Below are 16,832 nucleotides of genomic sequence, written 5' to 3' on the forward strand. Positions count from 1 at the left end.
ATCCCTGAGAGATGTCTCTCTCACCTGCTCTTAAATATCTCCAGTGATGGAGATTCCACAACCTCCCTGGGCAATTTATTCTGGTGCTTAATAAATTCAGTTCAATTGCAATCAATTGCAGTCAATTTCACGAGCTGAGGTTCTATCTTAAAGATCAGCGTTTCACACAAGAATCTCTGGATGGAGTACAGAGAACCCATGTGAGACTGAACCAGAAGGAACCTTAAAGTGCTGCTTTTACAGGCGTTGCAGGTAAGCTCCCACCAGGAGTTTTGGTTTCATGGGAGTGCAGAAAAAGTTCTGAAAACTATTTTAAGATTTTCCAGGAGGCATCAATGAATCTTAAGCATCCAAGCTCACCTTGAAATCCTAGCAAAGGATTATTCAGACTAGTACATTAACTAATTGACTGCCGTTAGTGAAGATAATTAAAGAAGTGATCAAAAAGAGTCGCATCTCATCCCTGGAAACAACGGAGATTCGCTGACAACCTACAGTCTTAGGCAGCCTTCATTTTACTTCGACAATGCAGTGGCAGAAGTACATTTGATAAAATAAGGCTCAAGAGAGAGCACACATGAAAGAAACAGAGGTTTTAGGGTTAAGGTATCGTACTGGGACTCAGAAAACTGGGGGCAGGGGGAGTCAAGACTCAGTTCTGCCACAGGCTCAGTTGGTAACCTTGGTCAAGTCATTACAACTCCGCACTTCAACTCCCCATCTATGAAAAGGGGATAATACAAGACAATGTTCCTGAAACACACGGAAAGAAGATAAAAATCCACTAATGACAGGGGGACTATAAATACACAGAGGCAGATAGTCAAGGGCCAGGTGGAAGTCACCATAATCAGCTGGTGAAAATTACCATAATTCTATTGACGTCAATGACGTTATGCCAATTTACTTCACCTGAGACCCTCCGAGGTTGTTTCGGTCACGTCTATTATCTCCCTTGTCGGCAAAGAAATGAGGGCTTAGAAAATGATTCTGAAATGCCACGTAGGGTGTTGTTGAAAATGGTTATGAGTTAGATCAACCTTTTGTACTGTCCCTCTCTTCTGAGATGCCTCAGAAATGTCAATTAGCGTCTGGTAAGTGTCAGGAGGGACCCGTAAAGCGGCCAAAATGAAAAACAATCCCTCACCTAGGAAAATGATGCAAGTCAAAGGGTGCCAGATATTATCTCAAAGCTGACCTACACAAAATGTGCACTGTAGTTGCCAACACAGGCTGCACACTGATCCCAGGACTGAGAACTACATGCTTGATAAATACAGACTGGAAATGTCATATTGCTGGCCTTTGGAGAGCCTAGAAAATGAATACAGCAAAATGACAAAAGCAACTTCATTCTTCCTTCAGTGAAAAAACAGCATTCAAGAGAAAGGGTGAAGTTCCTCTGTATTTCAAACTCTCAAGCCTATTTGTGTGTCCCCCTCTCAAACGCACCCCATCCACACCCTACAGTTAAGGCTGTTCATGTATATTCTGTAGTAGCCAATCATAGAAGATTAAAGAAATCGCCAATTAAGGCAATGTTTCATTCCAGACTAGCTAACGGTGAGGGCACTAGGCTCCTAAGTGGTCAGGAGATGGAGTCAGATCCCACCCAGGATGCCAGAATTTGGCCTGGCTTTAAAACTGCCTTCTTATAACCTTAACTCTGCCCACCTCATGTGTACAATAGGGTATGGTCTTCAACTCCACAATCAGAGACTAGTTATCAAATACAAGTACTGTATATTTTTCTACAATATATTTCTATGGTATATTTTACGCTATATTTTGTATATTGGTGTATATTTTATTGTATATTGTAAAGTATATTTTTTTTACAAACTGCTGCTAAAACTCCCTTCTCCCCTTATTCCCCGCCTCCCTACACACATGCACTCTGCATGGCTAGCAGGAGACTCCTGGGAACAGCATGGCTGCAGGAGGGAGCAAGGGCAGCTGAACATACATTGCCAGTTGTAAGTACTCACTTCTGCTAATCAGCTGAGCTAGTGCCACCATCCAGACACCCCTGTGCCATGGTACCTGTCGAGGGGTGCAGCCCCTCGGTCAGGATCTCCCTCATTTTGGGCCCAGCGGCTCAGTCTTTAGAGTCCCCCCTTCTAGGGTAACTACGGCCTTCTGGCACAGTCTTTAGAATCCCCCCCCCCTTGGGGTAAATATGGCCTTGCGGCCTAGTCCTTAGGCCTGCAGGTCCTCCTTGGCTCTGGGGCACCACAGGGGGTGAGACTAGGGGGACCTGGGCCCTCCCATTCCACCGGATCCTAGCCCAGGGCCCTATTGGCAGTGACTCGGTCCACTGCCTGCTCAGCGAGGGGTTCCTCCCCTCAATGCGCTGAGCACTTGGGGTACTATTACTCCCTGCCCTGGGCTGCTTCCTACCTCCCCGCCGTTCCCCTGCAGTTGTACCTTTCCACTGTCTCCAGGGCTGGGGTTGTAGCGTTTGCTCCAGCTTTGTGGACTCCTCTGGGTCCGGAGCTGGCCTTGCTGGTCCTTCCCCCTCCACTATCAGCCCCAAGTGAGCCGGCTCTGGGCCTTTTATCCTGCAGTTCACCAGTGAGCATGCCCTGCAAGTCCATAGGGGAGGGACCCTCTCCGCTAGCTGGGCCCTGCCCACAAGTTCATTTATAGTGCGGGGCGGGGCCGCCTCATCACGGTACCCTTGCCCTACTCTGTTCGCTGCCCCCTTCCGAGCTTTTCTAAACACTCACTCAATTCAAGCACAGTTCAATCAAATTCCTTCTTGGGACCCCATATCCTGGGGCTTTCTTTGCACAGTGGCTAGCTAGGTCCCAGCCAGTTTAATGACTTCCACCTGATTAATCCACAATAACACAAAACCAAACTCCCACAGCCCTTGGAACAAGCCATATCATTACAATCACTAGCCATACACCCCTATACCTTTGGGGATCTCTCCTCTATGTCTGGTCACCGTTGTAGGTGCTGAGCACTTCAGAAAAATCAGGCATTCCCTGTTAAAAAAGAGCCGGTTGGGACCAACTTTGGTGTCAGGATAAGGAATGGAGACTCGATCTCTCTCTCTCTCTTTTTTAAAGCTATCTACCCTCTAAGATGAGTTCAGGGGAAAACAGCTTAATGCAGTTGGATTTTATCCCATTAAAACATCTGGCAGATCCGGTCAGTGTTGTTTTCCAAGTCTCTGCAGCCTGTTTACATCTGAAGAGAGCGTCTACTGAATATTTTAAAACTAGGAGATACTTTTCGCAGAACGATGACCGGTTGAGCCTCTCTAGTCCAGAACTCTCTGGTCTGGCAACATCCGTATCCAGCATGATTGTAGTTAGCCGGATGTCCACTTATCATGGGAGTGGCCAAGTTTCCCACGGTCCCATGAAGTTTGTTTCTAGCCACCAGTCCTGGCTCTCAGAGTTCAGGGTTGATATTTAGCTGTAATTTACCCCGCAATGTCTTCTAAGAGCCCAGCAAGCAGTGGCAGTGTTGGCAATGCTGCTAGACAATATCGACCTCCCGTAGTCCAGAAAATTCTCTGGTTCAGAACCAGTCAGGTCCTGTGGATGCTGGACTAGAGAGGTTCAACCTGTAGTATGTGAAACAAATACAGGTTTGTAATTGAGTTTGTTCTAAAATCTTATAGTAACGTATTGACTGGAATTGTGCCTGTTACCCAACGCGACAAAACGTGTGCGGTGCTCAACCCGATTGGCTTTCCTTAGACCACTCCAATGCAAAGGATATAGGAAGCAACTGGACCTTCCATGCTGGGGACTCCATTCCCCTCCTGCAAGCCCCAGCCCACGAGGTTGGGGACGGCCTATCGAGGTGTGTTTGGAAAGAACTGAGCACCAGCTGTCCCAAATGGGAGCAATCATGAGGCTGTGAAATTAGGCCTGGATCCTCACAAGTATTTAGGTGCCTAAATATCTCCTGAGCTTCTGGTCCCCATCCCAGGTAATCGGTTCCAGTCTGGTCTAGTGGCCAAAGCATTGGATCCCCAGCTCTGCCATTGACCTAGTAGGTGATTTTGGAGATGTCATGGACTCCCACGTACCACACTTCCCCTATCTCTAACACAGAGGAAAGGCTGCAGATCTCCTTTGTAAAGCACGGGGCACATACTGATGAAAACTGCTAGGGATTACTCCAGGCAGTCATTTCAGGACTTCAGTGTAATGTTCACAGGTAAATAGCCTTACTAATTACAAAGTTGTAATAAACCACTTTCCTGGCCAATCTCCCAGGACACTGCCTTGGGTTTCTGGATGACTGCCTCCTAGTTTGTCTGGTGAAATATTCCACAGTATCCCATTTGCTAGTGGCTTGCTCAGAATCAAGCTGTAATATGCTGAAATTCAATACCCGGCAGACACTGCCTTAATAAACTTTCTTTAAACAAGTAATCATGTTTTACAAGGCCCCTGAGCAAACCTCTTATTTTCTCTGGACTGGAGAAGCTTCCGCTAGATTTAGGGAAGTGTTTTGCCTCCCGTTCATGAAAACACACCAAGGTTCTGATTTGCACAGGGGTCTACACGGTTTTGATGCTCCGATCCCCATGAAAGCCCCAGTCCAAAATGGTGGCTGATTGACTCTCCTCTGCTGTGAAATGTTCTGTGTTATCGTAGTAATTCTACAAGAATTTGGGTTGTTCAGAAACAAACATTTTAGGACAAAATTTGCCTCTTTTCCCCTTTGGAGCCAGGGCAAGTGGACGGGTTCTATTGAAATGAATGGAATTTATGAAGAGATAGCCCTGCATTCGGAAATGCGTAGCAGAGAGAGAGACTCTCTGCTATTTGCCGTGTCTCTGAAAGCATTTCTTGAAAGCATCCCTGGGTGATAATGAAGCAGATGTTAAAATATCCCGTGATGGCCAAATTGCCATTGCTGTCAGGGGGCTCAGAAACTATACTGAAGTGAACAATCTGAAACAAATCTTACACCTGCTTGCGTTTATGCTGAACTTAAAAAAAAACCCTGCTGGGACTGCATTGAGGATACGAGACGTTCCTAGATTACTACTTAGGCATGATGTGAGAGGGAACAGATATGTGATGCAACTAGAGCTAGAACGATGAAAGGAAGAATTGGACAAAGGGAGGCACCAACACAGTTAACTCTAGACACCCGTCAGGTATCGACTTCATTGATGACAAATCAGGAGACGTAGTCAGATGACTTTATGCTTTTTTATCTCTCTGGCTAGCAGGCAAAAGTCAGTTTGGCCTCTGCGTCTAGCCTGACCAGGTTTGGCCCTCTAGATGCCAATCTTAAAAATGTCAGTTTTAGATCTGTCCGGCATTTTCCAGGACGAGTGGGAACCCTGCCTGAGTCCCAGATCTCTCTCAGACGCTTTGATGAGCAGAATAAGCATTCTGGGCATTTCTTGAGGCCATAATGAATGTATTGTTCTTTCCACAGGACTAAATCTAATCGGCAGAGGAAAGAAGCCATTTGGTAGAATTGGACACTTCGTGTACTGGGCTCGATTTTGGCATGTGAGTCAGACTGACAGAGGTTCACCAGCTAACAGCACAGATACGACATAAAGGGGCCTTTGCCAGGCCTGATACATAATAGGCAAGCCCTCCTCTGTCTCACTGGGTTTAGCCTGTTCCCCTCTGGTGGTAGTAGGGCTTGGTGTTAGTCAGTAGACCCAGGGCAGGCCCAGGGAGCACTCCTCTACCAAACAAAAGAAACACATTCACAAACACAAAATAAATGGGGACACTTTGCCCTGTCCCCTCTTGGGGTGGGGAGTATGGTCCTGTTATTGGCCCTGGGTGCCAGGCCTGCCCCAAAACAGACTTTCAGTTTGGTGGTTTCTTCTGTAGCCTCACTGTCTGAAGAAGCCATTCTCCCTGCTGCTACTAGTCTTGAAACAGCTTGTCTCTCCTCCTCCTCTTCTCTCAACAGAAGAGTGGAAACAGGGAGCCCTTAACTGGACTCAGGTGTCCCTATGTGACCTGAGGAAACCCCTTCTCAGCTTATAGGAAAAGGGGCCTGCAGCATACTAGGGATAATATTCCTGCCTGCCACCACTCTTGTGTAGCTGCCCTTCCTGACTTTGTCCCGGTCGGAAACATTTCCTTCCATGTCTCCCGTGATGCATCCCTCAGCCAACAGAGAAATAATGGACTTTATCACACTATCACATGTCTATACTAGCGAGAAGATTTACACTTTGGTGGTCAATCTACTGGCATTTGATTTAGCAGGTCTAGTTGAGACCTGCTAAATCAAATGCAGAGGGCACCTTGATTGATGCCGGTACTCCTGAATTCGCAAGGAGTGAGGGATGATGATGGGAGCGTTGCTGCCATTGACCTCCCACTGTGGAGCTGGCATGAAAGATGGAATTAAGGTACGTCGACTACAGCTATGCAATTAATGTAGCTGGAGCTGTGTATCTTAACTCAAACTTCTGGGTAAATATAGACTCTAGTGTTGGAAAGAGAAGACAACAATTGTACCACTTGGCCAACAAGGGAAGGAGTAGAGAAATGAATTTCAAGAGGGACTGCTCTTTCTGGATTAGGAGAGGAGACACCATGAATCCCATCATGGCCATTGTGCAAACTGTGGCTCTATTAATAAGCAGAGCTTAGTCTACTTATCTCTTCCATGCCAGGCTGGCTGGGAGTTCTTCTGCAACTGTGTGGTAATGTATTGGGTTTGAGAGGAAAGGTTTCTGCAGTCCAAAATGGAATTTCTCGTCAAAGCTAGAGGGAAAGAGGCCCATCTCAGAACAACCACTACAGGGGAATCTTTTATGGCTGAGAAATCAGAACATTGTCACCAGAGTCATATCTGAACTGAAACTTCAAATCTGCAGTATGCCCCCACCAAGATTTAAGGAAGGGAGTCGGATCAAAATCCCTGAGACCAAACCCACCCACCCAGGATGGGGTTCACATTAGATATGGCTTCTGAATTGAGTTCCCCTCCTTTACGTTTCCCCTCATAAAGATGCTCTCCACATCCCATTCTTGCCCACTATAGATTCGGGGCCTGATTTTCAAGAGGGCTCAGCTCCTATTTAAGCACCAAAAGGATCTGCCCAGATGTTCCAAAGTGTTCTACACTTCACAATTCCCATTGAGAACAACAGAAGGGGGTGGATGTGGACTGCTGTTGAAAAGCCGCCCTCCATGTGTATAAAACATGAGAAAGAAACACAAAACAAACTATTGAACCCTCATAACATTTGCCACCCATCACACCTGCGTGTATACTGTTTCACTTCCCCTCCCACGCTTTCTCTGCCTTGTCTATTTACACAGTAAGCTCTTAGAAGGAGGAACCATTTCCTAGGGATTTCAACAATGCCATACACAGCCTCGTGTGGACTCTTCGGGTGCTAGTATATATTTTATTTTTATGTGTATTGATGTTTAGATAAAAATGGGGGCAGATTTAATAGGATCTGGCTGCATTCTTATGCTTTTGACTTGAAATAAGAGGCTCACACAGGGCTAAAATTCATGAAGACCAGAATGTAAGTTAAGTGTAGTTTAAGCAGCAGGGAAACGCAGCACGGGAAACAAACATGTTATAAAGAAACTGTCAGAAATCATCCTGAAAATACTTGAGCAGCTACAGTCCCCTACATCAGCTTTATTTTCTTCTTCCACACATTCCACAGTGCTTCTGTGGCTTTGATTAGCCATGACTATCCACCCACGTTACCATTAAATTGAATTAATTGTTAGTAAGGGGGTTTTGACTGGGGGTGGAGAGAACAGAAGATGCTGTGAGAAAACGAGAAGAAAGCTTATGGGAAATATCTCCTTGCAACTGTGATGGGAAAAGAAAAGAAAACTTCAACAGAAAATGGACAATCCCGAGGGATCCTTATTTTTAGAATCCAATTAACCCATCACCATCTCAAAATCTAATATTAATTGATTTTAGATGCCTTTTCCTGGGCATGGAAATTAGTTTTCTCTGCACCAGATTTATCACCCAGATGTACTTTTTGATACTGCTGAATTAATCTGCACCAGGTGAGCATATTAAAACCCCAGGTCACAAAATGAGGATATTTTCCCTGTCTAACACTTCGTCAGTCTGGAGGTAACCAAAGCTTGCGTATTTTGAGTCAGCTTGGTCCATTCAGATTTTAAAAATTGATAGTGTTTCTATCGTGAATTTGGATTCAATGACAAATACACATGAGGGCTGTGTCTACACTGGCATGAATTTCCGGAAATGCTTAAAACGGGACAGTTTTCCATTATAAGTATTTCCGGAAAAAGAGCGTCTAGACTGGCAGGCTGCTTTTCCAGAAAAGCCCTTTTTTCCGGAAAAGCGTCTGTGGCCAATGTAGACGCGCTTTTCCGGAAAAAAGCCCCGATCGTCATTTTCGCGAGCAGGGCTTTTTTCCAGAAAAGACTACTGTGCTGTCTACACTGGCCCTTTTCCGGAACAGTTTTCCGGAAAAAGGACTTTTGCCCGAGCGGGAGCAGCATAGTTTTTCCCGGAAAAGCAGCTGATTTCTTACAGTAAATCGTTACTGCTTTTCCGGAAATTCAAGGGGCCAGTGTAGACGGCTCGCAGCTTATTCCGGAAAAGCGGCTGCTTTTCCAGAATAAGTGGCCCAGTGTAGACACAGCCGAGATGTGTGGAATTTCGGATTGTTACACATCAAATCATCACAAACGGCGTGCACAAGGATTGGTAAAGTCCAGTTTTCCTCGTCTTCAATGTCCCTTGAAACAGGGATTTGTGTGAGAGTTGTAACGGGTTTTATTGTTAATTAGCCAATTAGCCCGTCATAAAACGGGATTTTCAGGTCTCTCCTCCACGTCCTATTCCCTTTCTATCTCACTCTTCTTTCCTGAGCCTCCGATCTCTCGCTCCGTCTCTCTCTCTCTCCCTTCTTCCTACTTTCTCCCCCCTTCTCTCTCTCAGCTCTCATCCGTCTCCTGCCTCTCTCTCCATCTCTCTTTCTCTTCTCCTCCTCTTGCATGGGGAGCGCGGAGCCCAAACGGCCGCTTGAGCCGCTTGCTCCCACGCAGCGGACCGGCTGAGTGGCGCAGAAGTCAGCCGAGCGCCACTGCGGGAGGCAACAGCGCCCCCCAGACACAACACGTAACACTACAGTGTTACAGAGTCACAGACACTGGGCTACTATATGTATGATAATAGTTATTAGGCTTCAATTTGGGAGATCATCCCTATGCAATGAGGCACCTAAAACAATAGGATTTAAGCACATGCTTAAAGTTAAGCCTGTGCTTCACTGCTTTTCTGAACTGCCCTCTCTCTCAGGTATGTGTCCAGGAGGAGGTGAAAGGTCTTACGGAAAACTTATAAAGCAGAGTCTTTGGCCATTCCTCTTCTGGTAAAACCCACTCTTCTGGCATTCTGTGGGCCCATGGGATATCAGCAATAGCTGAGTCACTGAACTGGGAATGCTTAGAACAGGGGTGGCCAACCTGCGGCTCGTGAGCCGCATGAGGCTCTTCAAAGAAAAAATTACGGCTCCCGCACCCTCAGCTCGTGGTTTTCTGACACTCCCCCGCCCCCTCTGAAAGAGACAGACCCGGAGTCGCGGCGTCCCGTGCAGACTTGAAAATGGCCACCTTAAAAGGGCAATGCCAGCACTGCTCTTAAAAGGGAAAACTATTTAGGCTCTTTGTCTGTAACGAGTTGGCCACCCCTGGCTTAGAACATGCCCCAGAGGCTGTGCAGGGCTCCAGGAGGGCCAAGAGAAGGATTCTACTTCCCCTCGCAACCAGAGTTCTTCATGAGCATTTCCCCACCCAGCACGCCCTGGTGGTATGATCAGTCTCACGGTAGTCTATTGTGCTACGTCCTACAGGTTATTTCCTCTCCTACATAGCCGTGCTTTCAATGACAAGCTGTGACAACACGCTTGCCCTGCACTGGCCCTTTAAGGACAAAACCCCAGCCCGGAGCAGGGTCTAGGAGCAAAGCCCCAGCTGAGGAAGTTCTAGCTGATGAGGGCCCAGCTGGGAGCTATATAAGGGGAAACTGACAGATGCTCAAGGGGGAGAGCAGTGAGGGCCTGGCTGTCAGGGAAGCAGGAGGCTCCCTGGAGCCAGAGCAGTGCTGGGGAGGCACAGCAGGGCTCGGGGAGCTCTGGCCAGACAAGCTCCCAGGATATAGCTCCTAAGGAGGAGATCAGGGTGCTCGGAGAAAGAGAGGACCTTGGGATGTGAGCGGAGGGAACAACCCCCCCCCCCCCGGAAGGGGGGTTTGGACACTGGTGTGAGCACTGCCAGAGGGTAGTGCCTGGAAGAAGGCACCGTGACATGAGGAGAAACGTGGGGCGACACCACCTAGAGAAAGGCATCCATCGAGGCACGAAGAGCTCATTCCCAGGACAGCCAGCTGGTGGAGCTGTGCCAGTGAGTCGGCCCTACACACAAGCAAATGGATTATATTGGCCTGTGGCCCAGGTCCACAGCTTCCTGTCCATCGGCATGGCTCCATTCAAGCCAATCAGCAGAGACACTAATACACACCAGCTAAATATCCAATTTATGGGGTTTGTGGTTTTCCCCCCTATAGCATTTGGTACTGGCTACAAACCTATTGAAAACCTGAGAAACATTTTGATAACCACTAGGATACTACTGTCCTTGAAAAGAAGGTGGGTGTTTTGTGGTTGTGGGTAGGGATGTTAAATATCGGTTCATTGAATAGTCGAGTAACCTCATGTTAAGGATGAACCCAAGGCAGAGAAGAGCATCTTCCCAACTTAGAGTCAGGCTGAGCACACCACAGCTCAGTGGCCAGTCACAGAGACATGCACCCACCGCTGGGCCCAGTAAGGAAAACAAGCCCTGCTTTCAAGCAAGAAGAAGAAGAGCGCGACCAGGAGGCCTGGGACAACAGCCAAGGAATGCCAGGAATCCTTCGCCCACTGGACAGGGACATGCAGATGAAATTCAACACTGGTCAGTGCAAAGTAATGCCCAATGAACACAATCATGGGGTCTAACTGAGCTGTTTCCACTTAAAGGTCTCTTGGACACTGTGCACAATTCAGTGAACACCTCGCTCAATGTGCGACAGCAGACGGAAAGGATTTGGAAAGGGGTACAGCATAAGACAGGAAATATCAAAATGCAAATCTACGGTGCACCCAGACCTTGAATATTGCATCCCGTTAGGGTCCCTCCACCTGAAACACAATACATGGGAACCAGAAAAGGTTCAAAGAAAGGCAACAAAGATGAACCAGTGTGTGGAGCAGCATCCATACAAGGAGAGACTAAAAAGATTAGGGTCCTTGAGCTTAGAAAAGAAGTGATCAAGGGGGAATTGTGACAGAGGTCTGGAAAACCAGGAACGGTATGGGAAAAAGTGAAGAGAGAAGTGTTGTTTACTTTTTCCCACAGTACAAAAGCCTCCAGTCACCCAATGAAATGATTATGCAGCAAGTTTAATGCAAACAAGAGGAATTACTTTTTCAAAAAAATGCCCAACGTGCCCATAAAACTCATTGCCATGGGATGTTTGGAAAGCCAAAAGTGTAAGTCTGGCCCACCCTGCCTGGCGGGGAGGTTTTATATGACGCCTCGTGGTTTCTTTCCAAGTCCTCAATGTATGATCGTAAAAGGGTTTTCGACATCACACTGTGAGCGAACCTCTCCCCTCCGCCCCCGCCCCATGTTCCATCCTTCTAACTTCCACACGTCAGTTAATGCTCTGCGTTTGCTCAGTCCTTTTAGTGCTTTCCTTTCCCTTTGTTGGCAAGGCAAATGAGAACCAGGTTTTTGGATCAGTGGCAGGAGGTGTCTCTTTGTTTCTTGGCCAACCTGCCACTCTAACCAGCGAGTCATTTATTGGGCTTGTTTTCAACTTAACTTGCCATGATGTTGCTCTTTGTGCAATCCGATAGCAATTCATTTTTAGGCGGGAGGTGAGCCTGCCATCAGGGGGAGGGCACAAAAGGGACAGTGGAGCCGGGACCCAGCAATTCAAAAGGGCCTCTGGCTCCCAGCTGGCACCACTGCTACTGCGCTGAAGCTCCAGGCCCTTTAAATCACTGCTGGAGAACCATGCTATGTGCTCCAGGCAACACCAAGGGCTGGCTAGGGTGGGGGGCACTGAGGGCTGGCTGACCCAGACCTGCTCCTTCTGCCAGAGGCGCTGTCCCTTAGGAGAAGCATGAAGCCAGCCTACTCCTTACCTTGCCTAGAGGCCCAGCAAGTCAGTCAGTTCCCGTGAGGGAGGAGTGGGGGGAGGCTGGATGAAGAAGAAATGTAAACTCTGTAATAGACTGTTAAAGAGAACAAAGTGCCATTTGTCATTCATTTGGCTCAGCATTTCCTCACGTGACATTCATTTATGTTGACAAAATTGACCCTCCGTGATGGATTCTGGCAGCTAAGTGTGTGAGAGCTTCCAACAGAAGCATTTCAAATAGGAAAGGGGCTCCCTTTCAAAAGTTAATTCTAGATTGGGATTTTCCAACAGGAGTGCTGGAGCGGTTGGATCTGGTGTGGGACCAGACCCCGTCGAATGCTGGATTCTTTAGAAAATCTAACCAATTGTGGGCACTGAACTTTGACAATCTTTCCCTCCTTAGAGTCTCAACCCTGTGGTGCAGAGTCACACACACACACACACAAAAAACTTCCGCCAGAATTGCCCTGCTTAGCAAAATCCAAATGGTTTGCAGCGAACCCAGTTCTGTTGCTTCAAAGTACCCATTTTGTGTGCAGACATAATAGAGGCACGCATGATTGCTGATTTGATGGGAAATCACGGTCTGTCTGAAAGATGTAGGCACGGCATGACATATCTAATAAAAAGAGCAAATTTGGCAACATTTTTCCTTGAAAAGCCTCTCAAACAAAACACTTCTGTATCAGCCCACAGAACTGTGGTGGAGCATGAAACAATAATTATATATGTTGCCACACGCAGCAGCAACGTACTCCTTTCAGTTGGACTCTCTAGAAGTCCAGAGATGCACATAGGGGAAAGGGATGAGATGGAAACGTGACCAAGGGAATATGCAGCAGCCCTAGCAATAGCGAGAGGAGGATCTAGAGGAAAGGGACTGTAGCAACCGGCCTTTGAAAATGTGTAGCGATCGGGGGTGATCCCAGACAAGTGTAAAAAGGCACATAGAGTTCCCATCTTTTAAGAAGGGAAGGAGAAGAATCTAGGGAACTATAGACCTGTCAGCCTCACTTCAGTCCCCAGAAAAATCTTGGAGCAGGTCCTCAAGAGCAGGTCCTCAAGGAGAGGAAAGTGATCAGGAACAGTCAACATGGATTCGCCAAGGGCAAGTCATGCCTGACCAACCTAACTGCCTTCTATGATGAGAGAACTGACCTGGGATATGGGGAAAGTGGTGGATGTGATATACGTTGACTTTAGCAAGGCTTTAGATGCAGTCTCCCACAGTATTCTTGCTAGCAAGTTAAGGAAGTATGAAACGGATAAATGGACTGTAAGGTGAAGAGAAAGCTGCCTAGATTGTCATGTTCAATGTCTAGTTGGCAGCCGGTAACAAGCAGAGTACTTCAGGGGCTAGTACTGCTGCTGGTTTTGTTCAACATCTTCATTAATGACCTGGATGATGGGATGGATTGTACCCTCAGCAAGTTCATAGATGACACAAAGCTGGGGGGAAGAGGGAGATATGCTGGTGGGTAGGGATAGGGTCCAGAGTGTCCTACGTAAATTGGAGAAGTAGACCAAAACAAATCTGATGAGGTTCAACAAGGACAAGTGGAGAGTTCTTCACTTAAGAGAGAATTCTATGCACAGCTATAGGCTGGGAACCTCATTAATCACATTTATTCCCCTCTATTCTGCACTGGTGAGGCCACATCTGGAGTGGGATGTCCAGTTTGGGGCCCACCACTACAGAAAGGATGTGGACACATTGGAAAGAGTCCAGCAGAGGTCAACAGGGATGATGAGGAGGCTGAAGCACATGATTTATGAGGCCAGGCTGAGGGATTTGGGCTTAGTTAGTTTGCAGAAGAGAAGAGTGAGGGGGGAGTTGCTTGTAGCCTTTAACTACCTGTAGGGTGGTTCCAAGGAGGCTGGAAAGAGGCTCCATTTGCGCACATATTAGGGTTATTCAAGCTGGTTTTCTTCCCCCCTCCAGCGGTAGGGATATTTATTGTTATTTTACTAAACTCAATTGGTATCAAATCAAGTAATGTTGTCTCATGTTAGAGCCAAATCAAAGAACTAAACCATCATGCAAAAAAAATTGCATTTGTTCTTTAAAAAATGCTGTATTGCGTGACTTTTCACAATACATTTTCTCATAAAATGTCAACCAAAGATTTTTGCCAACTGCATTTTTATTAATAACACTACTGCAGAAGAATCAGCCAGCAAAGAAACCTCTGTGAAATATTGTTGTTGGTGTTTTTCCCAAGTGCAATAATCCTGAACTCTGTAGGGAAACAGAAAACATCAAAATGGAGTTCTGGAGAATACAAAGTTTCCAGTTTCAATAAATAATAAGTCTGAATCGCAGCTGGGGAATCACAACTGATAAAATAGCCTTTAAACTGAGGCAAGCTTCAAATGTATCACTGGACCTGTCACAGTATAGGCCGTCCACATGGTTTCCGAATAATGGTCAATTTTTGAGAATGCAATGGGCATCGGCAACATTGGCAGCTGCATTTTTGCCCTTAGAATGCAATTGCTTGTGCAAATCTCCGGGATTGTTTATATGTTGAGTTAAAAATTCAAAGGGTTTTCAAAATCCCAGGCCCCTTGAAATCACCGAGTAAACACTGTGACAAACCTCCTCCCCAACCTTGGTGGGTCCCTTGCTTTCAGGCGGAGGGCTTGCGTTAGAGGCTCACAACAGCCCGCAATTTAGACTCTTTCTCTAGGCTGCCTGTAAATGTCTCCAAGAACAGCTGTGTGGCAGCTACGTTCCCCTGGGCCGCTTCCCCATGGTCTTCCCCAGCACCTTCCTTACCACAGGCTCCTCCTGGTACCTGCTTCCACTTTCTCCTCCCAGACTCCCCACAACTCCTCCTTTGCTCAGCTCCTTCCTCGCACATTGAGCAAAGAAAAGGAAGTCTTTTAAAACCCGTCTCAACTGGTTGTTAACTGGCTCATAGGTGTCTGATGGCTCATCTGATTAGTCTGGCTTCCTTGAGTCTGGAACCCTCCTAATTGGCCCCAGGTGTTTTAATTGTCCTGATTGATTCGAGCAGGTTCCTGCTGGTTCTGGATCAATCTTTATTAGTTTACCCTGGGAACAGGGACCTATTTAATCTGGGGCTAACATATTTCCCTTCCACCACTATCTGATAGTCCTCTGGTCTGACTCTGTCACAACACCCTTGGCTCTAACAGGTGTCAGGATTTCAGCCAGAGATTTTAAGGCCAGAAACAAACTATGACCTTCTTCAAAACACAGACTTAGCTTTTCAGCTAGTGGGGCCAGCATCTACCCAGTAACTTGTGATTGAACCACAGCGTAACTTTTGGGAAGGCGATCCCTTTTGCTATAGAGACGCCGAGAAATGGGACCGCACCCCACCTGGACGTAATCTGTTCCTGTGACTTTGCATCGTCCAGTCTGCTCCTGAAACAGACCACCCTAATCCATGTGAAGTAGTGCCAGGAATCAAACTCCAGCCAGGTGCTTATGTGTGCATGCTTTTAAACATGAGTAGTCCGATCACCTTAAAATTACAAAGAATGATTTTTGGATGGAGGTTTTGCGCCAGGACAAGTCACACTGAAATCAACAGAACTGCTCACCGAGTAAACTATCCCGCAGTATGAATAAAGACACTGGAATCTGCTTTTCCCCTGAGAAATCAGACCCTTCTCTTCTCCTGCTGCCTCACACTGAAATAGGAACATCCAGCCAGCTCCACTTTGATGAACAATGGATCAGCATACTCTGATCCATTCAGGAATTAATCATCATACGCTGTCGCAGCAGCGTTTAGCGTTATGAGACTCTTGGCTTCTTTGTTAAGGATGCATAGCTTTGTCTTTATCAATTTGTGGCTCGTCTCATTTACTGCCACGCATTACTTCTGGCCCGGCACCACATCTAATTAATCACTCCGTTTCATTTTAAGCTAATGTGCTCCCCTCCTTTTCTTCTCCGCTGCTTATTGAGCAAATTGTTGCTGAGCAAAGGGAAGCCCATTCAGGGCAAAAGCTCAGTGAACTATGTACAAGCCATGGAGGCTTAAGGAGGAGGATGTTACCACCACCAGTGCATAGCACATCTCGATTTTAGCCTCAGTTTCCCCCAAGGGCATGCTGCATTAAAGTAGCAGCATCTTCACCAGCCAGTGTTTTCATTGTCCCTAGCATGAGACTGATCTGACAGGCCATAGCAAAATGGGAATGAAGGCCCAGCTATCACAGAGATGTAATTAAACACTGGCCGAGTCCTTCACTAGGTCATGGAAGAGAGTCAACGATCGGCTACCCCTTCCAACAGCTGTTCCTGGCAGGAGCTATGCTTGGTATCCCTACTACAAATTCAAGCTGTGGGATGCTTATGGCACAGATTGGTAGGTTTCCTGGGCTGGAGGATTATTGCTTTCTAAAGCAAGCGGTGGGTGTGGCTTTCTTTCATGCTTACAAAGACATCATGGCCAGACATGTCTTCTGCCCATCCGTGGCAGGTGAGACATTTGGAGGAGCGTGGCCCCGCTACTCATGCCAAGGTATGGTTGAGTGGACTTAGTTGGCCAACTTCCCACAGTCCATCGGCTTCAGATTTGGGTTCCTATGGGAGGGTTTTCCTCTTGACCAGCCATGGAGAGGCCCAGTTGAGAAGCAAGGGAAGAGATTGGTATTGCCACTTTTGATGCACATCTGTAATCAGCAGACAG

At 46.9% G+C, this 16,832-nt stretch overlaps 1 protein-coding gene across 4 annotated transcripts in view; it reads right to left on the bottom strand.

The window, feature by feature from the left end:
* TECRL (trans-2,3-enoyl-CoA reductase like) overlaps positions 1–3,059 on the bottom strand; it is a 211,535-nt gene extending 208,476 nt beyond the window's left edge. For all 4 annotated transcript variants that reach the window (XM_075929239.1, XM_075929240.1, XM_075929238.1 and 1 more), the window contains exon 1: positions 2,923–3,059. The gene's annotated coding sequence lies outside the window, so the exon portion shown is untranslated. The remainder of the gene's footprint in view (positions 1–2,922) is intronic.
* Between the last annotated feature and the right edge of the window lie 13,773 nt (positions 3,060–16,832).

The sequence above is a fragment of the Pelodiscus sinensis genome, chromosome 5 (genome assembly GCF_049634645.1).
Source record: "Pelodiscus sinensis isolate JC-2024 chromosome 5, ASM4963464v1, whole genome shotgun sequence".
Classification (NCBI taxonomy): Eukaryota; Metazoa; Chordata; order Testudines; family Trionychidae; genus Pelodiscus; species Pelodiscus sinensis.